The 26,437-nt window shown below is 39.4% G+C and overlaps 15 non-coding genes across 15 annotated transcripts; all 15 read right to left on the bottom strand.

The window, feature by feature from the left end:
• Nucleotides 1-2,142: 2,142 nt before the first annotated feature.
• TRNAA-AGC (transfer RNA alanine (anticodon AGC)) lies at nt 2,143-2,215 on the bottom strand. The gene has a single exon. It is a non-coding gene; the product is annotated as a tRNA-Ala (tRNA).
• A 3,925-nt stretch (nt 2,216-6,140) lies between these two features.
• On the bottom strand, nt 6,141-6,213 carry TRNAA-AGC (transfer RNA alanine (anticodon AGC)). Its single transcript has one exon. It is a non-coding gene; the product is annotated as a tRNA-Ala (tRNA).
• A 329-nt stretch (nt 6,214-6,542) lies between these two features.
• TRNAK-CUU (transfer RNA lysine (anticodon CUU)) lies at nt 6,543-6,615 on the bottom strand. The gene has a single exon. It is a non-coding gene; the product is annotated as a tRNA-Lys (tRNA).
• A 3,085-nt stretch (nt 6,616-9,700) lies between these two features.
• Nucleotides 9,701-9,773, bottom strand: TRNAK-CUU (transfer RNA lysine (anticodon CUU)). Its single transcript has one exon. It is a non-coding gene; the product is annotated as a tRNA-Lys (tRNA).
• A 1,411-nt stretch (nt 9,774-11,184) lies between these two features.
• On the bottom strand, nt 11,185-11,257 carry TRNAA-AGC (transfer RNA alanine (anticodon AGC)). Its single transcript has one exon. It is a non-coding gene; the product is annotated as a tRNA-Ala (tRNA).
• Nucleotides 11,258-11,586: 329 nt separating this feature from the next.
• Nucleotides 11,587-11,659, bottom strand: TRNAK-CUU (transfer RNA lysine (anticodon CUU)). Its single transcript has one exon. It is a non-coding gene; the product is annotated as a tRNA-Lys (tRNA).
• A 4,133-nt stretch (nt 11,660-15,792) lies between these two features.
• Nucleotides 15,793-15,865, bottom strand: TRNAM-CAU (transfer RNA methionine (anticodon CAU)). The gene has a single exon. It is a non-coding gene; the product is annotated as a tRNA-Met (tRNA).
• A 2,037-nt stretch (nt 15,866-17,902) lies between these two features.
• Nucleotides 17,903-17,975, bottom strand: TRNAK-CUU (transfer RNA lysine (anticodon CUU)). The gene has a single exon. It is a non-coding gene; the product is annotated as a tRNA-Lys (tRNA).
• Nucleotides 17,976-18,949: 974 nt separating this feature from the next.
• Nucleotides 18,950-19,022, bottom strand: TRNAM-CAU (transfer RNA methionine (anticodon CAU)). The gene has a single exon. It is a non-coding gene; the product is annotated as a tRNA-Met (tRNA).
• A 2,684-nt stretch (nt 19,023-21,706) lies between these two features.
• TRNAA-AGC (transfer RNA alanine (anticodon AGC)) lies at nt 21,707-21,779 on the bottom strand. Its single transcript has one exon. It is a non-coding gene; the product is annotated as a tRNA-Ala (tRNA).
• Nucleotides 21,780-22,107: 328 nt separating this feature from the next.
• On the bottom strand, nt 22,108-22,180 carry TRNAM-CAU (transfer RNA methionine (anticodon CAU)). The gene has a single exon. It is a non-coding gene; the product is annotated as a tRNA-Met (tRNA).
• Nucleotides 22,181-22,754: 574 nt separating this feature from the next.
• On the bottom strand, nt 22,755-22,827 carry TRNAA-AGC (transfer RNA alanine (anticodon AGC)). Its single transcript has one exon. It is a non-coding gene; the product is annotated as a tRNA-Ala (tRNA).
• A 342-nt stretch (nt 22,828-23,169) lies between these two features.
• TRNAK-CUU (transfer RNA lysine (anticodon CUU)) lies at nt 23,170-23,242 on the bottom strand. The gene has a single exon. It is a non-coding gene; the product is annotated as a tRNA-Lys (tRNA).
• A 149-nt stretch (nt 23,243-23,391) lies between these two features.
• On the bottom strand, nt 23,392-23,464 carry TRNAK-CUU (transfer RNA lysine (anticodon CUU)). The gene has a single exon. It is a non-coding gene; the product is annotated as a tRNA-Lys (tRNA).
• A 2,079-nt stretch (nt 23,465-25,543) lies between these two features.
• TRNAA-AGC (transfer RNA alanine (anticodon AGC)) lies at nt 25,544-25,616 on the bottom strand. The gene has a single exon. It is a non-coding gene; the product is annotated as a tRNA-Ala (tRNA).
• Between the last annotated feature and the right edge of the window lie 821 nt (nt 25,617-26,437).

Below are 26,437 nucleotides of genomic sequence, written 5' to 3' on the forward strand. Positions count from 1 at the left end.
CCTAATCTTGAAGTTAAATTTCCCACCAATGAGAAACCAAGGGAGATACCATTTTTGATAGTTATTGCATGTCTAATGCAAGAATAATCACCAGATTATGAGAATCCAGCAAAAATTACTCATTTTCGCCCAACGTGGGGCTCGAAGTAACCTCACTGCCTTCCACACTTTATTTGAAGTCCAATTGCCCATAACAGTGTTCAGTTTACTCCTAACTTATGCCTTACCTCCACTTATGGGATGTTTTACAGTTCAGGTTGGCCTGTTTACTACTCGAATATGAGTGATATTGTGGTGTGTTCATCTAGACTCATACCCTACCTAATCTTGAAGTTAAATTTCCCACCAATGAGAAACCAAGGGAGATACCATTTTTGATAGTTATTGCATGTCTAATGCAAGAATAATCACCAGATTATGAGAGTCCAGCAAAAATTACTCATTTTCGCCCAACGTGGGGCTCGAACCCACGACCCTGAGATTAAGAGTCTCCTGCTCTACCGACTGAGCTAGCCGGGCTCCCACTTCAAGATGGTATGCAGACTAATCATTTTTTATGAAGGAAATCCATTCCTGGACAATTTTTGGGAGTTATTGCATGTCTAATGCAATATTAATCTCCATATTATGAGAGTCAATGCAATATTCAGGCAAAAATTACTCATTTTCGCCCAACGTGGGGCTCGAACCCACGACCCTGAGATTAAGAGTCTCATGCTCTACCGACTGAGCTAGCCGGGTTCCCTCCTTAAGACAGTATGCAGACCAATCCCTTTTTGTGAAAAAAATCAAATCCTGGATATTCCTCTACTCTTGTTTTGCAAGGAAAGCCAGATTTATACATCCTTCAGAGGACAGAGTGTCAAAAAAAATAAGAGAAAATGAAAATGGAAGTTGTGAGAACTTCATTTTGAGATTGCATAAGAATTCAAATTACTCTCACATGCTAAAGAATACCTGAACCCTTTTGATTAAACCACTTTAGTTGTTATAATGAGACCATATTTGAAAGTCATCTGTGATTTTTCTGTTCTTACTCTGCAATGACCTTGGCAATGACAAGTTAAAAATAAAATGTATGCAAATTTTATAATGGAGAATGCGGGCATCGATCCCGCTAATTCTCGCATGCTAAGCGAGCGCTCTACCATTTGAGCTAATTCCCCTGTGTTTTAATCTGCATAACATGAAAAAAGTAACCTCACTGCCTTCCACACTTTATTTGAAGTCCAATTGCCCATAACAGTGTTCAGTTCACTCCTAACTTATGCCTTACCTCCACTTATGGGATGTTTTACAGTTCAGGTTGGCCTGTTTACTACTCGAATATGAGTGATATTGTGGTGTGTTCATCTAGACTCATACCCTACCTAATCTTGAAGTTAAATTTCCCACCAATGAGAAACCAAGGGAGATACCATTTTTGATAGTTATTGCATGTCTAATGCAAGAATAATCACCAGATTATGAGAGTCCAGCAAAAATTACTCATTTTCGCCCAACGTGGGGCTCGAACCCACGACCCTGAGATTAAGAGTCTCCTGCTCTACCGACTGAGCTAGCCGGGCTCCCACTTCAAGATGGTATGCAGACTAATCATTTTTTATGAAGGAAATCCATTCCTGGACAATTTTTGGGAGTTATTGCATGTCTAATGCAATATTAATCTCCATATTATGAGAGTCAATGCAATATTCAGGCAAAAATTACTCATTTTCGCCCAACGTGGGGCTCGAACCCACGACCCTGAGATTAAGAGTCTGATGCTCTACCGACTGAGCTAGCCGGGTTCCCTCCTTAAGACAGTATGCAGACCAATTCCTTTTTGTGAAGAAAATCAAATCCTGGATATTCCTCTACTCTTGTTTTGCAAGGAAAGCCAGATTTATACATCCTTCAGAGGACAGAGTGTCAAAAAAAATAAGAGAAAATGAAAATGGAAGTTGTGAGAACTTCATTTTGAGATTGCATAAGAATTCAAATTCCTCTCACATGCTAAAGAATACCTGAACCCTTTTGATTAAACCACTTTAGTTGTTATAATGAGACCATATTTGAAAGTCATCTGTGATTTTTCTGTTCTTACTCTGCAATGACCTTGGCAATGACAAGTTAAAAATAAAATGTATGCAAATTTTATAATGGAGAATGCGGGCATCGATCCCGCTACCTCTCGCATGCTAAGCGAGCGCTCTACCATTTGAGCTAATTCCCCTGTGTTTTAATCTGCATAACATGAAAAAAGTAACCTCACTGCCTTCCACACTTTATTTGAAGTCCAATTGCCCATAACAGTGTTCAGTTCACTCCTAACTTATGCCTTACCTCCACTTATGGGATGTTTTACAGTTCAGGTTGGCCTGTTTACTACTCGAATATGAGTGATATTGTGGTGTGTTCATCTAGACTCATACCCTACCTAATCTTGAAGTTAAATTTCCCACCAATGAGAAACCAAGGGAGATACCATTTTTGATAGTTATTGCATGTCTAATGCAAGAATAATCACCAGATTATGAGAGTCCAGCAAAAATTACTCATTTTCGCCCAACGTGGGGCTCGAACCCACGACCCTGAGATTAAATTCTCATGCTCTACCGACTGAGCTAGCCGGGCTCCCACTTCAAGATGGTATGCAGACTAATAATTTTTTATGAAGGAAATCCATTCCTGGACAATTTTTGGGAGTTATTGCATGTCTAATGCAATATTAATCTCCATATTATGAGAGTCAATGCAATATTCAGGCAAAAATTACTCGTTTTCGCCCAACGTGGGGCTCGAACCCACGACCCTGAGATTAAGAGTCTCATGCTCTACCGACTGAGCTAGCCGGGTTCCCTCCTTAAGACAGTATGCAGACCAATCCCTTTTTGTGAAGAAAATCAAATCCTGGATATTCCTCTACTCTTGTTTTGCAAGGAAAGCCAGATTTATACATCCCTCAGAGGACAGAGTGTCAAAAAAAATAAGAGAAAATGAAAATGGAAGTTGTGAGAACTTCATTTTGAGATTGCATAAGAATTCAAATTCCTCTCACATGCTAAAGAATACCTAAACCCTTTTGATTAAACCACTTTAGTTGTTATAATGAGACCATATTTGAAAGCCATCTGTGATTTTTCTGTTCTTACTCTGCAATGACCTTGGCAATGACAAGTTAAAAATAAAACGTATGCAAATTTTATAATGGAGAATGCGGGCACCGATCCCGCTACCTCTCGCATGCTAAGCGAGCGCTCTACCATTTGAGCTAATTCCCCTGTGTGTTTAATCTGCATAACATGAAAAGTAACCTTACTGCCTTCCACACTTTATTTGAAGTCCAATTGCCCATAACAGTGTTAAGTTCACTCCTAATTTATGCCTTACCTCCACTTATGGGATGTTTTACAGTTCAGGTTGGCCTGTTTACTACTCGAATATGAGTGATATTGCGGTGTGTTCATCTAGACTCATACCCTAGCTAATCTTGAAGTTAAATTTCCCACCAATGAGAAACCAAGGGAGATACCATTTTTGATAGTTATTGCATGTCTAATGCAAGAATATTCACCAGATTATGAGAGTCAATGCAATAATCCAGCAAAAATTACTCATTTTCGCCCAACGTGAGGCTCGAACCCACGACCCTGAGATTAAGAGTCTCATGCTCTACCGACTGAGCTAGCCGGGCTCCCACTTCAAGATGGTATGCAGACTAATCATTTTTTATGAAGGAAATCAATTCCTGGACAATTTTTGGGAGTTATTGCATGTCTAATGCAATATTAATCTCCATATTATGAGAGTCAATGCAATATTCAGGCAAAAATTACTCATTTTCGCCCAACGTGGGGCTCGAACCCACGACCCTGAGATTAAGAGTCTCATGCTCTACCGACTGAGCTAGCCGGGTTCCCTCTTTAAGACAGTATGCAGACCAATCCCTTTTTGTGAAGAAAATCAAATCCTGGATATTCCTCTACTCTTGTTTTGCAAGGAAAGCCAGATTTATACATCCTTCAGAGGACAGAGTGTCAAAAAAAATAGGAGAAAATGAAAATGGAAGTTGTGAGAACTTCATTTCGAGATTGCATAAGAATTCAAATTCCTCTCACATGCTAAAGAATACCTGAACCCTTTTGATTAAACCACTTTAGTTGTTATAATGAGACCATATTTGAAAGCCATCTGTGATTTTTCTGTTCTTACTCTGCAATGACCTTGGCAATGACAAGTTAAAAATAAAATGTATGCAAATTTTATAATGGAGAATGCGGGCATCAATCCCGCTACCTCTCGCATGCTAAGCGAGCGCTATACCATTAGAGCTAATTCCCCTGTGTTTTTAATCTGCATAACATGAAAAAAGTAACCTCACTGCCTTCCACACTTTATTTGAAGTCCAATTGCCCATAACAGTGTTCAGTTCACTCCTAACTTATGCCTTACCTCCACTTATGGGATGTTTTACAGTTCAGGTTGGCCTGTTTACTACTCGAATATGAGTGATATTGTGGTGTGTTCATCTAGACTCATACCCTACCTAATCTTGAAGTTAAATTTCCCACCAATGAGAAACCAAGGGAGATACCATTTTTGATAGTTATTGCATGTCTAATGCAAGAATAATCACCAGATTATGAGAGTCCAGCAAAAATTACTCATTTAAGCCCAACGTGGGGCTCGAACCCACGACCCTGAGATTAAGAGTCTCATGCTCTACCGACTGAGCTAGCCGGGCTCCCACTTCAAGATGGTATGCAGACTAATCATTTTTTATGAAGGAAATCCATTCCTGGACAATTTCTGGGAGTTATTGCATGTCTAATGCAAGATTAATCTTCATATTATGAGAGTCAATGCAATATTCAGGCAAAAATTACTCATTTTCGCCCAACGTGGGGCTGGAACCCACGACCCTGAGATTAAGAGTCTCATGCTCTACCGACTGAGCTAGCCGGGTTCCCTCCTTAAGACAGTATGCAGACCAATCCCTTTTTGTGAAGAAAATCAAATCCTGGATATTCCTCTACTCTTGTTTTGCAAGGAAAGCCAGATTTATACATCCTTCAGAGGACAGAGTGTCAAAAAAAATAAGAGAAAATGAAAATGGAAGTTGTGAGAACTTCATTTCGAGATTGCATAAGAATTCAAATTCCTCTCACATGCTAAAGAATACCTGAACCCTTTTGATTAAACCACTTTAGTTGTTATAATGAGACCATATTTGAAAGCCATCTGTGATTTTTCTGTTCTTACTCTGCAATGACCTTGGCAATGACAAGTTAAAAATAAAATGTATGCAAATTTTATAATGGAGAATGCGGGCATCAATCCCGCTACCTCTCGCATGCTAAGCGAGCGCTATACATTTTGAGCTAATTCCCCTGTGTGTTTAATCTGCATAACATGAAAAAAGTAACCTTACTGCCTTCCACACTTTATTTGAAGTCCAATTGCCCATAACAGTGTTAAGTTCACTCCTAACTTATGCCTTACCTCCACTCATGGGATGTTTTACAGTTCAGGTTGGCCTGTTTACTACTCGAATATGAGTGATATTGCGGTGTGTTCATCTAGACTCATACCCTAGCTAATCTTGAAGTTAAATTTCCCACCAATGAGAAACCAAGGGAGATACCATTTCTGATAGTTATTGCATGTCTAATGCAAGAATATTCACCAGATTATGAGAGTCAATGCAATAATCCAGCAAAAATTACTCATTTTCGCCCAACATGGGGCTCGAACCCACGACCCTGAGATTAAGAGTCTCATGCTCTACCGACTGAGCTAGCCGGGTTCCCTCCTTAAGACAGTATGCAGACCAATCCCTTTTTGTGAAGAAAATCAAATCCTGGATATTCCTCTACTCTTGTTTTGCAAGGAAAGCCAGATTTATACATCCTTCAGAGGACAGAGTGTCAAAAAAAATAAGAGAAAATGAAAATGGAAGTTGTGAGAACTTCATTTTGAGATTGCATAAGAATTCAAATTCTTCTCACATGCTAAAGAATACCTGAACCCTTTTGATTAAACCACTTTAGTTGTTATAATGAGACCATATTTGAAAGCCATCTGTGATTTTTCTGTTCTTACTCTGCAATGACCTTGGCAATGACAAGTTAAAAATAAAATGTATGCAAATTTTATAATGGAGAATGCGGGCATCGATCCCGCTACCTCTCGCATGCTAAGCGAGCGCTCTACCATTTGAGCTAATTCCCCTGTGTTTTAATCTGCATAACATGAAAAAAGTAACCTCACTGCCTTCCACACTTTATTTGAAGTCCAATTGCCCATAACAGTGTTCAGTTCACTCCTAACTTATGCCTTACCTCCACTTATGGGATGTTTTACAGTTCAGGTTGGCCTGTTTACTACTCGAATATGAGTGATATTGTGGTGTGTTCATCTAGACTCATACCCTACCTAATCTTGAAGTTAAATTTCCCACCAATGAGAAACCAAGGGAGATACCATTTTTGATAGTTATTGCATGTCTAATGCAAGAATAATCACCAGATTATGAGAGTCCAGCAAAAATTACTCATTTTCGCCCAACGTGGGGCTCGAACCCACGACCCTGAGATTAAGAGTCTCATGCTCTACCGACTGAGCTAGCCGGGCTCCCACTTCAAGATGGTATGCAGACTAATCATTTTTTATGAAGGAAATCCATTCCTGGACAATTTTTGGGAGTTATTGCATGTCTAATGCAATATTAATCTCCATATTATGAGAGTCAATGCAATATTCAGGCAAAAATTACTCATTTTCGCCCAACGTGGGGGTCAAACCCACGACCCTGAAATTAAGAGTCTCATGCTCTACCGACTGAGCTAGCCGGGTTTCCTCCTTAAGACAGTATGCAGACCAATCCCTTTTTGTGAAGAAAATCAAATCCTGGATATTCCTCTACTCTTGTTTTGCAAGGAAAGCCAGATTTATACATCCCTCAGAGGACAGAGTTTGAAAAAAAATAAGAGAAAATGAAAATGGAAGTTGTGAGAACTTCATTTTGAGATTGCATAAGAAATCAAATTCCTCTCACATGCTAAAGAATACCTAAACCCTTTTGATTAAACCACTTTAGTTGTTATAATGAGACCATGTTTGAAAGCCATCTGTGATTTTTCTGTTCTTACTCTGCAATGACCTTGGCAATGACAAGTTAAAAATAAAACGTATGCAAATTTTACAATGGAGAATGCGGGCACCGATCCCGCTACCTCTCGCATGCTAAGCGAGCGCTCTACCATTTGAGCTAATTCCCCTGTGTGTTTAATCTGCATAACATGAAAAGTAACCTTACTGCCTTCCACACTTTATTTGAAGTCCAATTGCCCATAACAGTGTTAAGTTCACTCCTAATTTATGCCTTACCTCCACTTATGGGATGTTTTACAGTTCAGGTTGGCCTGTTTACTACTCGAATATGAGTGATATTACGGTGTGTTCATCTAGACTCATACCCTAGCTAATCTTGAAGTTAAATTTCCCACCAATGAGAAACCAAGGGAGATACCATTTTTGATAGTTATTGCATGTCTAATGCAAGAATATTCACCAGATTATGAGAGTCAATGCAATAATCCAGCAAAAATTACTCATTTTCGCCCAACGTGAGGCTCGAACCCACGACCCTGAGATTAAGAGTCTCATGCTCTACCGACTGAGCTAGCCGGGCTCCCACTTCAAGATGGTATGCAGACTAATCATTGTTTATGAAGGAAATCAATTCCTGGACAATTTTTGGGAGTTATTGCATGTCTAATGCAATATTAATCTCCATATTATGAGAGTCAATGCAATATTTAGGCAAAAATTACTCATTTTCGCCCAACGTGGGGCTCGAACCCACAACCCTGAGATTAAGAGTCTCATGCTCTACCGACTGAGCTAGCTGGGTTCCCTCCTTAAGACAGTATGCAGACCAATCCCTTTTTGTGAAGAAAATCAAATCCTGGATATTCCTCTACTTTTGTTTTGCAAGGAAAGCCAGATTTATACATCCTTCAGAGGACAGAGTGTCAAAAAAAATAAGAGAAAATGAAAATGGAAGTTGTGAGAACTTCATTTCGAGATTGCATAAGAATTCAAATTCCTCTCACATGCTAAAGAATACCTGAACCCTTTTGATTAAACCACTTTAGTTGTTATAATGAGACCATATTTGAAAGCCATCTGTGATTTTTCTGTTCTTACTCTGCAATGACCTTGGCAATGACAAGTTAAAAATAAAATGTATGCAAATTTTATAATGGAGAATGCGGGCATCAATCCCGCTACCTCTCGCATGCTAAGCGAGCGCTATACCATTAGAGCTAATTCCACTGTGTTTTTAATCTGCATAACATGAAAAAAGTAACCTCACTGCCTTCCACACTTTATTTGAAGTCCAATTGCCCATAACAGTGTTCAGTTCACTCCTAACTTATGCCTTACCTCCACTTATGGGATGTTTTACAGTTCAGGTTGGCCTGTTTACTACTCGAATATGAGTGATATTGTGGTGTGTTCATCTAGACTCATACCCTACCTAATCTTGAAGTTAAATTTCCCACCAATGAGAAACCAAGGGAGATACCATTTTTGATAGTTATTGCATGTCTAATGCAAGAATAATCACCAGATTATGAGAGTCCAGCAAAAATTACTCATTTTCGCCCAACGTGGGGCTCGAACCTAGGACCCTGAGATTAAGAGTCTCATGCGCTACCGACTGAGCTAGCCAGGCTCCCACTTCAAGATGGTATGCAGACTAATCATTTTTTATGAAGGAAATCCATTCCTGGACAATTTTTGGGAGTTATTGCATGTCTAATGCAATATTAATCTCCATAATATGAGAGTCAATGCAATATTCAGGCAAAAATTACTCATTTTCGCCCAACGTGGGGCTCGAACACACGAGCCTGAGATTAAGAGTCTCATGCTCTACCGACTGAGCTAGCCGGGTTCCCTCCTTAAGACAGTATGCAGACCAATCCCTTTTTGTGAAGAAAATCAAATCCTGGATATTCCTCTACTCTTGTTTTGCAAGGAAAGCCAGATTTATACATCCTTCAGAGGACAGAGTGTCAAAAAAATAAGAGAAAATGAAAATGGAAGTTGTGAGAACTTCATTTTGAGATTGCATAAGAATTCAAATTCCTCTCACATGCTAAAGAATACCTGAACCCTTTTGATTAAACCACTTTAGTTGTTATAATGAGACCATATTTGAAAGCCATCTGTGATTTTTCTGTTCTTACTCTGCAATGACCTTGGCAATGACAAGTTAAAAATAAAATGTATGCAAATTTTATAATGGAGAATGCAGGCATCGATCCCGCTACCTCTCGCATGCTAAGCGAGCGCTCTACCATTTGAGCTTATTCCCCTGTGTTTTAATCTGCTTAACATGAAAAAAGTAACTTCACTGCCTTCCACACTTTATTTGAAGTCCAATTGCCCATAACAATGTTCAGTTCACTCCTAACTTATGCCTTACCTCCACTTATGGGAGGTTTTACAGTTCAGGTTGGCCTGTTTACTACTCGAATATGAGTGATATTGTGGTGTGTTCATCTAGACTCATACCCTACCTAATCTTGAAGTTAAATTTCCCACCAATGAGAAACCAAGGGAGATACCATTTTTGATAGTTATTGCATGTCTAATGCAAGAATAATCACCAGATTATGAGAGTCCAGCAAAAATTACTCATTTTCGCCCAACGTGGGGCTCGAACCCACGACCCTGAGATTAAGAGTCTCATGCTCTACCGACTGAGCTAGCCGGGCTCCCACTTCAAGATGGTATGCAGACTAATAATTTTTTATGAAGGAAATCCATTCCTGGACAATTTTTGGGAGTTATTGCATGTCTAATGCAATATTAATCTCCATATTATGAGAGTCAATGCAATATTCAGGCAAAAATTACTCGTTTTTGCCCAACATGGGGCTCGAACCCCCGACCCTGAGATTAAGAGTTTCATGCTCTACCGACTGAGCTAGCCGGGTTCCCTCCTTAAGACAGTGTGCAGACCAATCCCTTTTTGTGAAGAAAATCAAATCCTGGATATTCCTCTACTCTTGTTTTGCAAGGAAAGCCAGATTTATACATCCCTCAGAGGACAGAGTGTCAAAAAAATAAGAGAAAATGAAAATGGAAGTTGTGAGAACTTCATTTTGAGATTGCATAAGAATTCAAATTCCTCTCACATGCTAAAGAATACCTGAACCCTTTTGATTAAACCACTTTAGTTGTTATAATGAGACCATATTTGAAAGCCATCTGTGATTTTTCTGTTCTTACTCTGCAATGACCTTGGCAATGACAAGTTAAAAATAAAACGTATGCAAATTTTATAATGGAGAATGCGGGCACCGATCCCGCTACCTCTCGCATGCTAAGCGAGCGCTCTACCATTTGAGCTAATTCCCCTGAGTGTTTAATCTGCATAACATGAAAAGTAACCTTACTGCCTTCCACACTTTATTTGAAGTCCAATTGCCCATAACAGTGTTCAGTTCACTCCTAACTTATGCCTTACCTCCACTTATGGGATGTTTTACAGTTCAGGTTGGCCTGTTTACTACTCGAATATGAGTGATATTGTGGTGTGTTCATCTAGACTCATACCCTACCTAATCTTGAAGTTAAATTTCCCACCAATGAGAAACCAGGGGAGATACCATTTTTGATAGTTATTGCATGTCTAATGCAAGAATATTCACCAGATTATGAGAGTCAATGCAATAATCCAGCAAAAATTACTCATTTTCGCCCAACATGGGGCTCGAACCCACGACCCTGAGATTAAGAGTCTCATGCTCTACCGACTGAGCTAGCCGGGTTCCCTCCTTAAGACAGTATGCAGACCAATCCCTTTTTGTGAAGAAAATCAAATCCTGGATATTCCTCTACTCTTGTTTTGCAAGGAAAGCCAGATTTATACATCCTTCAGAGGACAGAGTGTCAAAAAAAATAAGAGAAAATGAAAATGGAAGTTGTGAGAACTTCATTTTGAGATTGCATAAGAATTCAAATTCTTCTCACATGCTAAAGAATACCTGAACCCTTTTGATTAAACCACTTTAGTTGTTATAATGAGACCATATTTGAAAGCCATCTGTGATTTTTCTGTTCTTACTCTGCAATGACCTTGGCAATGACAAGTTAAAAATAAAATGTATGCAAATTTTATAATGGAGAATGCGGGCATCGATCCCGCTACCTCTCGCATGCTAAGCGAGCGCTCTACCATTTGAGCTAATTCCCCTGTGTTTTAATCTGCATAACATGAAAAAAGTAACCTCACTGCCTTCCACACTTTATTTGAAGTCCAATTGCCCATAACAGTGTTCAGTTCACTCCTAACTTATGCCTTACCTCCACTTATGGGATGTTTTACAGTTCAGGTTGGCCTGTTTAATACTCGAATATGAGTGATATTGTGGTGTGTTCATCTAGACTCATACCCTACCTAATCTTGAAGTTAAATTTCCCACCAATGAGAAACCAAGGGAGATACCATTTTTGATAGTTATTGCATGTCTAATGCAAGAATAATCACCAGATTATGAGAGTCCAGCAAAAATTACTCATTTTCGCCCAACGTGGGGCTCGAACCCACGACCCTGAGATTAAGAGTCTCATGCTCTACCGACTGAGCTAGCCGGGCTCCCACTTCAAGATGGTATGCAGACTAATCATTTTTTATGAAGGAAATCCATTCCTGGACAATTTTTGGGAGTTATTGCATGTCTAATGCAATATTAATCTCCATATTATGAGAGTCAATGCAATATTCAGGCAAAAATTACTCATTTTCGCCCAACGTGGGGGTCAAACCCACGACCCTGAAATTAAGAGTCTCATGCTCTACCGACTGAGCTAGCCGGGTTTCCTCCTTAAGACAGTATGCAGACCAATCCCTTTTTGTGAAGAAAATCAAATCCTGGATATTCCTCTACTCTTGTTTTGCAAGGAAAGCCAGATTTATACATCCCTCAGAGGACAGAGTTTGAAAAAAAATAAGAGAAAATGAAAATGGAAGTTGTGAGAACTTCATTTTGAGATTGCATAAGAAATCAAATTCCTCTCACATGCTAAAGAATACCTAAACCCTTTTGATTAAACCACTTTAGTTGTTATAATGAGACCATGTTTGAAAGCCATCTGTGATTTTTCTGTTCTTACTCTGCAATGACCTTGGCAATGACAAGTTAAAAATAAAACGTATGCAAATTTTATAATGGAGAATGCGGGCACCGATCCCGCTACCTCTCGCATGCTAAGCGAGCGCTCTACCATTTGAGCTAATTCCCCTGTGTGTTTAATCTGCATAACATGAAAAGTAACCTTACTGCCTTCCACACTTTATTTGAAGTCCAATTGCCCATAACAGTGTTAAGTTCACTCCTAATTTATGCCTTACCTCCACTTATGGGATGTTTTACAGTTCAGGTTGGCCTGTTTACTACTCGAATATGAGTGATATTACGGTGTGTTCATCTAGACTCATACCCTAGCTAATCTTGAAGTTAAATTTCCCACCAATGAGAAACCAAGGGAGATACCATTTTTGATAGTTATTGCATGTCTAATGCAAGAATATTCACCAGATTATGAGAGTCAATGCAATAATCCAGCAAAAATTACTCATTTTCGCCCAACGTGAGGCTCGAACCCACGACCCTGAGATTAAGAGTCTCATGCTCTACCGACTGAGCTAGCCGGGCTCCCACTTCAAGATGGTATGCAGACTAATCATTGTTTATGAAGGAAATCAATTCCTGGACAATTTTTGGGAGTTATTGCATGTCTAATGCAATATTAATCTCCATATTATGAGAGTCAATGCAATATTTAGGCAAAAATTACTCATTTTCGCCCAACGTGGGGCTCGAACCCACAACCCTGAGATTAAGAGTCTCATGCTCTACCGACTGAGCTAGCTGGGTTCCCTCCTTAAGACAGTATGCAGACCAATCCCTTTTTGTGAAGAAAATCAAATCCTGGATATTCCTCTACTTTTGTTTTGCAAGGAAAGCCAGATTTATACATCCTTCAGAGGACAGAGTGTCAAAAAAAATAAGAGAAAATGAAAATGGAAGTTGTGAGAACTTCATTTCGAGATTGCATAAGAATTCAAATTCCTCTCACATGCTAAAGAATACCTGAACCCTTTTGATTAAACCACTTTAGTTGTTATAATGAGACCATATTTGAAAGCCATCTGTGATTTTTCTGTTCTTACTCTGCAATGACCTTGGCAATGACAAGTTAAAAATAAAATGTATGCAAATTTTATAATGGAGAATGCGGGCATCAATCCCGCTACCTCTCGCATGCTAAGCGAGCGCTATACCATTAGAGCTAATTCCACTGTGTTTTTAATCTGCATAACATGAAAAAAGTAACCTCACTGCCTTCCACACTTTATTTGAAGTCCAATTGCCCATAACAGTGTTCAGTTCACTCCTAACTTATGCCTTACCTCCACTTATGGGATGTTTTACAGTTCAGGTTGGCCTGTTTACTACTCGAATATGAGTGATATTGTGGTGTGTTCATCTAGACTCATACCCTACCTAATCTTGAAGTTAAATTTCCCACCAATGAGAAACCAAGGGAGATACCATTTTTGATAGTTATTGCATGTCTAATGCAAGAATAATCACCAGATTATGAGAGTCCAGCAAAAATTACTCATTTTCGCCCAACGTGGGGCTCGAACCTAGGACCCTGAGATTAAGAGTCTCATGCGCTACCGACTGAGCTAGCCAGGCTCCCACTTCAAGATGGTATGCAGACTAATCATTTTTTATGAAGGAAATCCATTCCTGGACAATTTTTGGGAGTTATTGCATGTCTAATGCAATATTAATCTCCATAATATGAGAGTCAATGCAATATTCAGGCAAAAATTACTCATTTTCGCCCAACGTGGGGCTCGAACACACGAGCCTGAGATTAAGAGTCTCATGCTCTACCGACTGAGCTAGCCGGGTTCCCTCCTTAAGACAGTATGCAGACCAATCCCTTTTTGTGAAGAAAATCAAATCCTGGATATTCCTCTACTCTTGTTTTGCAAGGAAAGCCAGATTTATACATCCTTCAGAGGACAGAGTGTCAAAAAAAATAAGAGAAAATGAAAATGGAAGTTGTGAGAACTTCATTTTGAGATTGCATAAGAATTCAAATTCCTCTCACATGCTAAAGAATACCTGAACCCTTTTGATTAAACCACTTTAGTTGTTATAATGAGACCATATTTGAAAGCCATCTGTGATTTTTCTGTTCTTACTCTGCAATGACCTTGGCAATGACAAGTTAAAAATAAAATGTATGCAAATTTTATAATGGAGAATGCAGGCATCGATCCCGCTACCTCTCGCATGCTAAGCGAGCGCTCTACCATTTGAGCTTATTCCCCTGTGTTTTAATCTGCTTAACATGAAAAAAGTAACTTCACTGCCTTCCACACTTTATTTGAAGTCCAATTGCCCATAACAATGTTCAGTTCACTCCTAACTTATGCCTTACCTCCACTTATGGGAGGTTTTACAGTTCAGGTTGGCCTGTTTACTACTCGAATATGAGTGATATTGTGGTGTGTTCATCTAGACTCATACCCTACCTAATCTTGAAGTTAAATTTCCCACCAATGAGAAACCAAGGGAGATACCATTTTTGATAGTTATTGCATGTCTAATGCAAGAATAATCACCAGATTATGAGAGTCCAGCAAAAATTACTCATTTTCGCCCAACGTGGGGCTCGAACCCACGACCCTGAGATTAAGAGTCTCATGCTCTACTGACTGAGCTAGCCGGGCTCCCACTTCAAGATGGTATGCAGACTAATAATTTTTTATGAAGGAAATCCATTCCTGGACAATTTTTGGGAGTTATTGCATGTCTAATGCAATATTAATCTCCATATTATGAGAGTCAATGCAATATTCAGGCAAAAATTACTCGTTTTTGCCCAACATGGGGCTCGAACCCCCGACCCTGAGATTAAGAGTCTCATGCTCTACCGACTGAGCTAGCCGGGTTCCCTCCTTAAGACAGTGTGCAGACCAATCCCTTTTTGTGAAGAAAATCAAATCCTGGATATTCCTCTACTCTTGTTTTGCAAGGAAAGCCAGATTTATACATCCCTCAGAGGACAGAGTGTCAAAAAAATAAGAGAAAATGAAAATGGAAGTTGTGAGAACTTCATTTTGAGATTGCATAAGAATTCAAATTCCTCTCACATGCTAAAGAATACCTGAACCCTTTTGATTAAACCACTTTAGTTGTTATAATGAGACCATATTTGAAAGCCATCTGTGATTTTTCTGTTCTTACTCTGCAATGACCTTGGCAATGACAAGTTAAAAATAAAACGTATGCAAATTTTATAATGGAGAATGCGGGCACCGATCCCGCTACCTCTCGCATGCTAAGCGAGCGCTCTACCATTTGAGCTAATTCCCCTGTGTGTTTAATCTGCATAACATGAAAAGTAACCTTACTGCCTTCCACACTTTATTTGAAGTCCAATTGCCCATATCAGTGTTCAGTTCACTCCTAACTTATGCCTTACCTCCACTTATGGGATGTTTTACAGTTCAGGTTGGCCTGTTTACTACTCGAATATGAGTGATATTGTGGTGTGTTCATCTAGACTCATACCCTACCTAATCTTGAAGTTAAATTTCCCACCAATGAGAAACCAGGGGAGATACCATTTTTGATAGTTATTGCATGTCTAATGCAAGAATAATCACCAGATTATGAGAGTCCAGCAAAAATTACTCATTTTCGCCCAACGTGGGGCTCGAACCCACGACCCTGAGATTATGAGTCTCATGCTCTACCGACTGAGCTAGCCGGGCTCCCACTTCAAGATGGTATGCAGACTAATCATTTTTTATGAAGGAAATCCATTCCTGGACAATTTTTGGGAGTTATTGCATATCTAATGCAATATTAATCTCCATATTATGAGAGTCAATGCAATATTCAGGCAAAAATTACTCGTTTTCGCCTAACGTGGGGCTCGAACACACGACCCTGAGATTAAGAGTCTCATGCTCTACCGACTGAGCTAGCCGGGTTCCCTCCTTAAGACAGTATGCAGACCAATCCCTTTTTGTGAAGAAAATCAAATCCTGGATATTCCTCTACTCTTGTTTTGCAAGGAAAGCCAGATTTATACATCCCTCAGAGGACAGAGTTTAAAAAAAAATAAGAGAAAATGAAAATGGAAGTTGTGAGAACTTCATTTTGAGATTGCATAAGAATTCAAATTCCTCTCACATGCTAAAGAATACCTAAACCCTTTTGATTAAACCACTTTAGTTGTTATAATGAGACCATGTTTGAAAGCCATCTGTGATTTTTCTGTTCTTACTCTGCAATGACCTTGGCAATGACAAGTTAAAAATAAAACGTATGCAAATTTTATAATGGAGAATGCGGGCAACGATCCCACTACCTCTCGCATGCTAAGCGAGCGCTCTACCATTTGAGCTAATTCCCCTGTGTGTTTAATCTGCATAACATGAAAAGTAACCTTACTGCCTTCCACACTTTATTTGAAGTCCAATTGCCCATAACAGTGTTAAGTTCACTCCTAATTTATGCCTTACCTCCACTTATGGGATGTTTTACAGTTCAGGTTGGCCTGTTTACTACTCGAATATGAGTGATATTACGGTGTGTTCATCTAGACTCATACCCTAGCTAATCTTGAAGTTAAATTTCCCACCAATGAGAAACCAAGGGAGATACCATTTTTGATAGTTATTGCATGTCTAATGCAAGAATATTCACCAGATTATGAGAGTCAATGCAATAATCCAGCAAAAATTACTCATTTTCGCCCAACGTGAGGCTCGAACCCACGACCCTGAGATTAAGAGTCTCATGCTCTACCGACTGAGCTAGCCGGGCTCCCATTTCAAGATGGTATGCAGACTAATCATTTTTTATGAAGGAAATCAATTCCTGGACAATTTATGGGAGTTATTGCATGTCTAATGCAATATTAATCTCCATATTATGAGAGTCAATGCAATATTTAGGCAAAAATTACTCATTTTCGCCCAACGTGGGGCTCGAACCCACGACCCTGAGATTAAGAGTCTCATGCTCTACCGACTGAGCTAGCCGGGTTCCCTCCTTAAGACAGTATGCAGACCAATCCCTTTTTGTGAAGAAAATCAAATCCTGGATATTCCTCTACTTTTGTTTTGCAAGGAAAGCCAGATTTATACATCCTTCAGAGGACAGAGTGTCAAAAAAAAATAAGAGAAAATGAAAATGGAAGTTGTGAGAACTTCATTTCGAGATTGCATAAGAATTCAAATTCCTCTCACATGCTAAAGAATACCTGAACCCTTTTGATTAAACCACTTTAGTTGTTATAATGAGACCATATTTGAAAGCCATCTGTGATTTTTCTGTTCTTACTCTGCAATGACCTTGGCAATGACAAGTTAAAAATAAAATGTATGCAAATTTTATAATGGAGAATGCAGGCATCAATCCCGCTACCTCTCACATGCTAAGCGAGCGCTCTACCATTTGAGCTTATTCCCCTGTGTTTTAATCTGCTTAACATGAAAAAAGTAACTTCACTGCCTTCCACACTTTATTTGAAGTCCAATTGCCCATAACAATGTTCAGTTCACTCCTAACTTATGCCTTACCTCCACTTATGGGATGTTTTACAGTTTAGGTTGGCCTGTTTACTACTCGAATATGAGTGATATTGTGGTGTGTTCATCTAGACTCATACCCTACCTAATCTTGAAGTTAAATTTCCCACCAATGAGAAACCAAGGGAGATACCATTTTTGATAGTTATTGCATGTCTAATGCAAGAATAATCACCAGATTATGAGAGTCCAGCAAAAATTACTCATTTTCGCCCAACGTGGGGCTCGAACCCACGACCCTGAGATTAAGAGTCTCATGCTCTACCGACTGAGCTAGCCGGGCTCCCACTTCAAGATGGTATGCAGACTAATAATTTTTTATGAAGGAAATCCATTCCTGGACAATTTTTGGGAGTTATTGCATGTCTAATGCAATATTAATCTCCATATTATGAGAGTCAATGCAATATTCAGGCAAAAATTACTCGTTTTGGCCCAACGTGGGGCTCGAACCCACGACCCTGAGATTAAGAGTCTCATGCTCTACCGACTGAGCTAGCCGGGTTCCCTCCTTAAGACAGTGTGCAGACCAATCCCTTTTTGTGAAGAAAATCAAATCCTGGATATTCCTCTACTCTTGTTTTGCAAGGAAAGCCAGATTTATACATCCCTCAGAGGACAGAGTGTCAAAAAAATAAGAGAAAATGAAAATGGAAGTTGTGAGAACTTCATTTTGAGATTGCATAAGAATTCAAATTCCTCTCACATGCTAAAGAATACCTGAACCCTTTTGATTAAACCACTTTAGTTGTTATAATGAGACCATATTTGAAAGCCATCTGTGATTTTTCTGTTCTTACTCTGCAATGACCTTGGCAATGACAAGTTAAAAATAAAACGTATGCAAATTTTATAATGGAGAATGCGGGCACCGATCCCGCTACCTCTCGCATGCTAAGCGAGCGCTCTACCATTTGAGCTAATTCCCCTGTGTGTTTAATCTGCATAACATGAAAAGTAACCTTACTGCCTTCCACACTTTATTTGAAGTCCAATTGCCCATAACAGTGTTCAGTTCACTCCTAACTTATGCCTTACCTCCACTTATGGGATGTTTTACAGTTCAGGTTGGCCTGTTTACTACTCGAATATGAGTGATATTGTGGTGTGTTCATCTAGACTCATACCCTACCTAATCTTGAAGTTAAATTTCCCACCAATGAGAAACCAAGGGAGATACCATTTTTGATAGTTATTGCATGTCTAATGCAAGAATAATCACCAGATTATGAGAGTCCAGCAAAAATTACTCATTTTCGCCCAACGTGGGGCTCGAACCCACGACCCTGAGATTATGAGTCTCATGCTCTACCGACTGAGCTAGCCGGGCTCCCACTTCAAGATGGTATGCAGACTAATCATTTTTTATGAAGGAAATCCATTCCTGGACAATTTTTGGGAGTTATTGCATATCTAATGCAATATTAATCTCCATATTATGAGAGTCAATGCAATATTCAGGCAAAAATTACTCGTTTTCGCCCAACGTGGGGCTCGAACCCACGACCCTGAGATTAAGAGTCTCATGCTCTACCGACTGAGCTAGCCGGGTTCCCTCCTTAAGACAGTATGCAGACCAATCCCTTTTTGTGAAGAAAATCAAATCCTGGATATTCCTCTACTCTTGTTTTGCAAGGAAAGCCAGATTTATACATCCCTCAGAGGACAGAGTTTAAAAAAAAATAAGAGAAAATGAAAATGGAAGTTGTGAGAACTTCATTTTGAGATTGCATAAGAATTCAAATTCCTCTCACATGCTAAAGAATACCTAAACCCTTTTGATTAAACCACTTTAGTTGTTATAATGAGACCATGTTTGAAAGCCATCTGTGATTTTTCTGTTCTTACTCTGCAATGACCTTGGCAATGACAAGTTAAAAATAAAACGTATGCAAATTTTATAATGGAGAATGCGGGCAACGATCCCACTACCTCTCGCATGCTAAGCGAGCGCTCTACCATTTGAGCTAATTCCCCTGTGTGTTTAATCTGCATAACATGAAAAGTAACCTTACTGCCTTCCACACTTTATTTGAAGTCCAATTGCCCATAACAGTGTTAAGTTCACTCCTAATTTATGCCTTACCTCCACTTATGGGATGTTTTACAGTTCAGGTTGGCCTGTTTACTACTCGAATATGAGTGATATTACGGTGTGTTCATCTAGACTCATACCCTAGCTAATCTTGAAGTTAAATTTCCCACCAATGAGAAACCAAGGGAGATACCATTTTTGATAGTTATTGCATGTCTAATGCAAGAATATTCACCAGATTATGAGAGTCAATGCAATAATCCAGCAAAAATTACTCATTTTCGCCCAACGTGAGGCTCGAACCCACGACCCTGAGATTAAGAGTCTCATGCTCTACCGACTGAGCTAGCCGGGCTCCCACTTCAAGATGGTATGCAGACTAATCATTTTTTATGAAGGAAATCAATTCCTGGACAATTTTTGGGAGTTATTGCATGTCTAATGCAATATTAATCTCCATATTATGAGAGTCAATGCAATATTTAGGCAAAAATTAATCATTTTCGCCCAACGTGGGGCTCGAACCCACGACCCTGAGATTAAGAGTCTCATGCTCTACCGACTGAGCTAGCCGGGTTCCCTCCTTAAGACAGTATGCAGACCAATCCCTTTTTGTGAAGAAAATCAAATCCTGGATATTCCTCTACTTTTGTTTTGCAAGGAAAGCCAGATTTATACATCCTTCAGAGGACAGAGTGTCAAAAAAAATAAGAGAAAATGAAAATGGAAGTTGTGAGAACTTCATTTCGAGATTGCATAAGAATTCAAATTCCTCTCACATGCTAAAGAATACCTGAACCCTTTTGATTAAACCACTTTAGTTGTTATAATGAGACCATATTTGAAAGCCATCTGTGATTTTTCTGTTCTTACTCTGCAATGACCTTGGCAATGACAAGTTAAAAATAAAATGTATGCAAATTTTATAATGGAGAATGCAGGCATCAATCCCGCTACCTCTCGCATGCTAAGCGAGCGCTATACCATTAGAGCTAATTCCACTGTGTTTTTAATCTGCATAACATGAAAAAAGTAACCTCACTGCCTTCCACACTTTATTTGAAGTCCAATTGCCCATAACAGTGTTCAGTTCACTCCTAACTTATGCCTTACCTCCACTTATGGGATGTTTTACAGTTCAGGTTGGCCTGTTTACTACTCGAATATGAGTGATATTGTGGTGTGTTCATCTAGACTCATACCCTACCTAATCTTGAAGTTAAATTTCCCACCAATGAGAAACCAAGGGAGATACCATTTTTGATAGTTATTGCATGTCTAATGCAAGAATAATCACCAGATTATGAGAGTCCAGCAAAAATTACTCATTTTCACCCAACGTGGGGCTCGAACCTAGGACCCTGAGATTAAGAGTCTCATGCTCTGCCGACTGAGCTAGCCAGGCTCCCACTTCAAGATGGTATGCAGACTAATCATTTTTTATGAAGGAAATCCATTCCTGGACAATTTTTGGGAGTTATTGCATGTCTAATGCAATATTAATCTCCATAATATGAGAGTCAATGCAATATTCAGGCAAGAATTACTCATTTTCGCCCAACGTGGGGCTCGAACACACGAGCCTGAGATTAAGAGTCTCATGCTCTACCGACTGAGCTAGCCGGGTTCCCTCCTTAAGACAGTATGCAGACCAATCCCTTTTTGTGAAGAAAATCAAATCCTGGATATTCCTCTACTCTTGTTTTGCAAGGAAAGCCAGATTTATACATCCTTCAGAGGACAGAGTGTCAAAAAAAATAAGAGAAAATGAAAATGGAAGTTGTGAGAACTTCATTTTGAGATTGCATAAGAATTCAAATTCCTCTCACATGCTAAAGAATAGCTGAACCCTTTTGATTAAACCACTTTAGTTGTTATAATGAGACCATATTTGAAAGCCATCTGTGATTTTTCTGTTCTTACTCTGCAATGACCTTGGCAATGACAAGTTAAAAATAAAATGTATGCAAATTTTATAATGGAGAATGCGGGCATCGATCCCGCTACCTCTCGCATGCTAAGCGAGCGCTCTACCATTTGAGCTAATTCCCCTGTGTGTTTAATCTGCATAACATGAAAAGTAACCTTACTGCCTTCCACACTTTATTTGAAGTCCAATTGCCCATAACAGTGTTCAGTTCACTCCTAACTTATGCCTTACCTCCACTTATGGGATGTTTTACAGTTCAGGTTGGCCTGTTTACTACTCGAATATGAGTGATATTGTGGTGTTTTCATCTAGACTCATACCCTACCTAATCTTGAAGTTAAATTTCCCACCAATGAGAAACCAAGGGAGATACCATTTTTGATAGTTATTGCATGTCTAATGCAAGAATAATCACCAGATTATGAGAGTCCAGCAAAAATTACTCATTTTCGCCCAACGTGGGGCTCGAACCCACGACCCTGAGATTATGAGTCTCATGCTCTACCGACTGAGCTAGCCGGGCTCCCACTTCAAGATGGTATGCAGACTAATCATTTTTTATGAAGGAAATCCATTCCTGGACAATTTTTGGGAGTTATTGCATGTCTAATGCAAGATTAATCTCCATATTATGAGAGTCAATGCAATATTCAGGCAAAAATTTCTCGTTTTCGCCCAACGTGGGGCTCGAACCCACAACCCTGAGATTAAGAGTCTCATGCTCTACCGACTGAGCTAGCCGGGTTCCCTCCTTAAGACAGTATGCAGACCAATCCCTTTTTGTGAAGAAAATCAAATCCTGGATATTCCTCTACTCTTGTTTTGCAAGGAAAGCCAGATTTATACATCCTTCAGAGGACAGAGTGTCAAAAAAAATAAGAGAAAATGAAAATGGAAGTTGTGAGAACTTCATTTTGAGATTGCATAAGAATTCAAATTCCTCTCACATGCTAAAGAATACCTGAACCCTTTTGATTAAACCACTTTAGTTGTTATAATGAGACCATATTTGAAAGCCATCTGTGATTTTTCTGTTCTTACTCTGCAATGACCTTGGCAATGACAAGTTAAAAATAAAATGTATGCACATTTTATAATGGAGAATGCGGGCATCGATCCCGCTACCTCTCGCATGCTAAGCGAGCGCTCTACCATTTGAGCTAATTCCCCTGTGTGGTTAATCTGCATAACATGAAAAAAGTAACCTTACTGCCTTCCGCACTTTATTTGAAGTCCAATTGCCCATAACAGTGTTAAGTTCACTCCTAACTTATGCCTTACCTCCACTTATGGGATGTTTTACAGTTCAGGTTGGCCTGTTTACTACTCGAATATGAGTGATATTGCGGTGTGTTCATCTAGACTCATACCCTAGCTAATCTTGAAGTTAAATTTCCCACCAATGAGAAACCAAGGGAGATACCATTTCTGATAGTTATTGCATGTCTAATGCAAGAATATTCACCAGATTATGAGAGTCAATGCAATAATCCAGCAAAAATTACTCATTTTCGCCCAACGTGGGGCTCGAACCCACGACCCTGAGATTAAGAGTCTCATGCTCTACCGACTGAGCTAGCCGGGCTCCCACTTCAAGATTGTATGCAGACTAATCATTTTTTATGAAGGAAATCCATTCCTGGACAATTTTTGGGAGTTATTGCAGGTCTAATGCAAGATTAATCTCCATATTATGAGAGTCAATGCAATATTCAGGCAAAAATTACTCGTTTTCGCCCAACGTGGGGCTCGAACCCACGACCCTGAGATTAAGAGTCTCATGCTCTACCGACTGAGCTAGCCGGGCTCTCACTTCAAGATGGTATGCAGACTAATCATTTTTTATGAAGGAAATACATTCCTGGACAATTTTTGGGAGTTATTGCAGGTCTAATGCAAGATTAATCTCCATATTATGAGAGTCAATGCAATATTCAGGCAAAAATTACTCATTTTCGCCCAACATGGGGCTCGAACCCACGACCCTGAGATTAAGAGTCTCATGCTCTACCGACTGAGCCAGCCGGGCTCCCACTTCAAGATGGTATGCAGACTAATCATTTTTTATGAAGGAAATCCATTCCTGGACAATTTTTGGGAGTTATTGCATGTATAATGCAAGATTAATCTCCATATTATGAGAGTCAATGCAATATTCAGGCAAAAATTACTCGTTTTTGCCCAACGTGGTGCTCGAACCCACGACCCTGAGATTAAGAGTCTCATGCTCTACCGACTGAGCTAGCCGGGCTCCCACTTCAAGATGGTATGCAGACTAATCATTTTTTATGAAGGAAATCCATTCCTGGACAATTTTTGGGAGTTATTGCATGTATAATGCAAGATTAATCTCCATATTATGAGAGTCAATGCAATATTCAGGCAAAAATTACTCATTTTCGCCCAACGTGGGGCTCGAACCACGACCCTGAGATTAAGAGTCTCATGCTCTACCGACTGAGCTAGCCGGGCTCCCTCCTTAAGACAGTATGCAGACCAATCCCTTTTTGTGAAGAAAATCAAATCCTGGATATTCCTCTACTCTTGTTTTGCAAGGAAAGCCAGATTTATACATCCTTCAGAGGACAGAGTGTCAAAAAAAATAAGAGAAAATGAAAATAGAAGTTGTGAGAACTTCATTTTGAGATTGCATAAGAATTCAAATTCCTCTCACATGCTAAAGAATACCTGAACCCTTTTGATTAAACCACTTTAGTTGTTATAATGAGACCATATTTGAAAGCCATCTGTGATTTTTCTGTTCTTACTCTGCAATGACCTTGGCAATGACAAGTTAAAAATAAAATGTATGCAAATTTTATAATGGAGAATGAGGGCATCGATCCTGCTACCTCTCGCATGCTAAGCGAGCGCTCTACCATTTGAGCTAATTCCCCTGTGTGTTTAATCTGCATAACATGAAAAAAGTAACCTTACTGCCTTCCACACTTTATTTGAAGTCCAACTGCCCATAACAGTGTTAAGTTCACTCCTAACTTATGCCTTACCTTCACTTATGGGATGTTTTACAGTTCAGGTTGGCCTGTTTACTGCTCGATTATGAGTGATATTGCGGTGTGTTCATCTAGACTCATACCCTAGCTAATCTTAAAGTTAAATTTCCCACCAATGAGAAACCAAGGGAGATACCATTTCTGATAGTTATTGCATGTCTAATGCAAGAATATTCACCAGATTATGAGAGTCAATGCAATAATCCAGCAAAAATTACTCATTTTCGCCCAACGTGGGGCTCGAACCCACGACCCTGAGATTAAGAGACTCATGCTCTACCGACTGAGCTAGCCAGGCTCCCACTTCAAGATGGTATGCAGACTAATCATTTTTTATGAAGGAAATCCATTCCTGGACAATTTTTGGGAGTTATTGCATGTCTAATGCAATATTAATCTCCATATTATGAGAGTCAATGCAATATTCAGGCAAAAATTACTCATTTTCGCCCAATGTGGGGCTCGAACCCACGACCCTGAGATTAAGAGTCTCATGCTCTACAGACTGAGCTAGCCGGGTTCCCTCCTTAAGACAGTATGCAGACCAATCCCTTTTTGTGAAGAAAATCAAATCCTGGATATTCTTCTACTCTTGTTTTGCAAGGAAAGCCAGATTTATACATCCTTCAGAGGACAGAGTGTCAAAAAAAATAAGAGAAAATGAAAATGGAAGTTGTGAGAACTTCATTTTGAGATTGCATAAGAATTCAAATTCCTCTCACATGCTAAAGAATACCTGAACCCTTTTGATTAAACCACTTTAGTTGTTATAATGAGACCATATTTGAAAGCCATCTGTGATTTTTCTGTTCTTACTCTGCAATGACCTTGGCAATGACAAGTTAAAAATAAAATGTATGCAAATTTTATAATGGAGAATGCGGGCATCGATCCCGCTACCTCTCGCATGCTAAGCGAGCGCTCTACCATTTGAGCTAATTCCCCTGTGTGTTTAATCTGCATAACATGAAAAAAGTAACCTTACTGCCTTCCACACTTTATTTGAAGTCCAATTGCCCATAACAGTGTTAAGTTCACTCCTAACTTATGCCTTACCTCCACTTATGGGATGTTTTACAGTTCAGGTTGGCCTCTTTACTACTCGAATATGAGTGATATTGCGGTGTGTTCATCTAGACTCATACCCTAGCTAATCTTAAAGTTAAATTTCCCACCAATGAGAAACCAAGGGAGATACCATTTCTGATAGTTATTGCATGTCTAATGCAAGAATATTCACCAGATAATGAGAGTCAATGCAATAATCCAGCAAAAATTACTCATTTTCGCCCAACGTGGGGCTCGAACCCACGACCCTGAGATTAAGATACTCATGCTCTGTACCGACTGAGCTAGCCGGGCTCCCACTTCAAGATGGTATGCAGACTAATCATTTTTTATGAAGGAAATCCATTCCTGGACAATTTTTGGGAGTTATTGCATGTCTAATGCAATATTAATCTCCATATTATGAGAGTCAATGCAATATTCAGGCAAAAATTACTCATTTTTGCCCATTGTGGGGCTCGAACCCACGACCCTGAGATTAAGAGTATCATGCTCTACCGACTGAGCTAGCCGGGTTCCCTCCTTAAGACAGTATGCAGACCAATCCCTTTTTGTGAAGAAAATCAAATCCTGGATATTCTTCTACTCTTGTTTTGCAAGGAAAGCCAGATTTATACATCCTTCAGAGGACAGAGTGTCAAAAAAAATAAGAGAAAATGAAAATGGAACTTGTGAGAACTTCATTTTGAGATTGCATA

This window comes from Lissotriton vulgaris, chromosome 1_1 (assembly GCF_964263255.1).
Source record: "Lissotriton vulgaris chromosome 1_1, aLisVul1.2, whole genome shotgun sequence".
Classification (NCBI taxonomy): Eukaryota; Metazoa; Chordata; class Amphibia; order Caudata; family Salamandridae; genus Lissotriton; species Lissotriton vulgaris.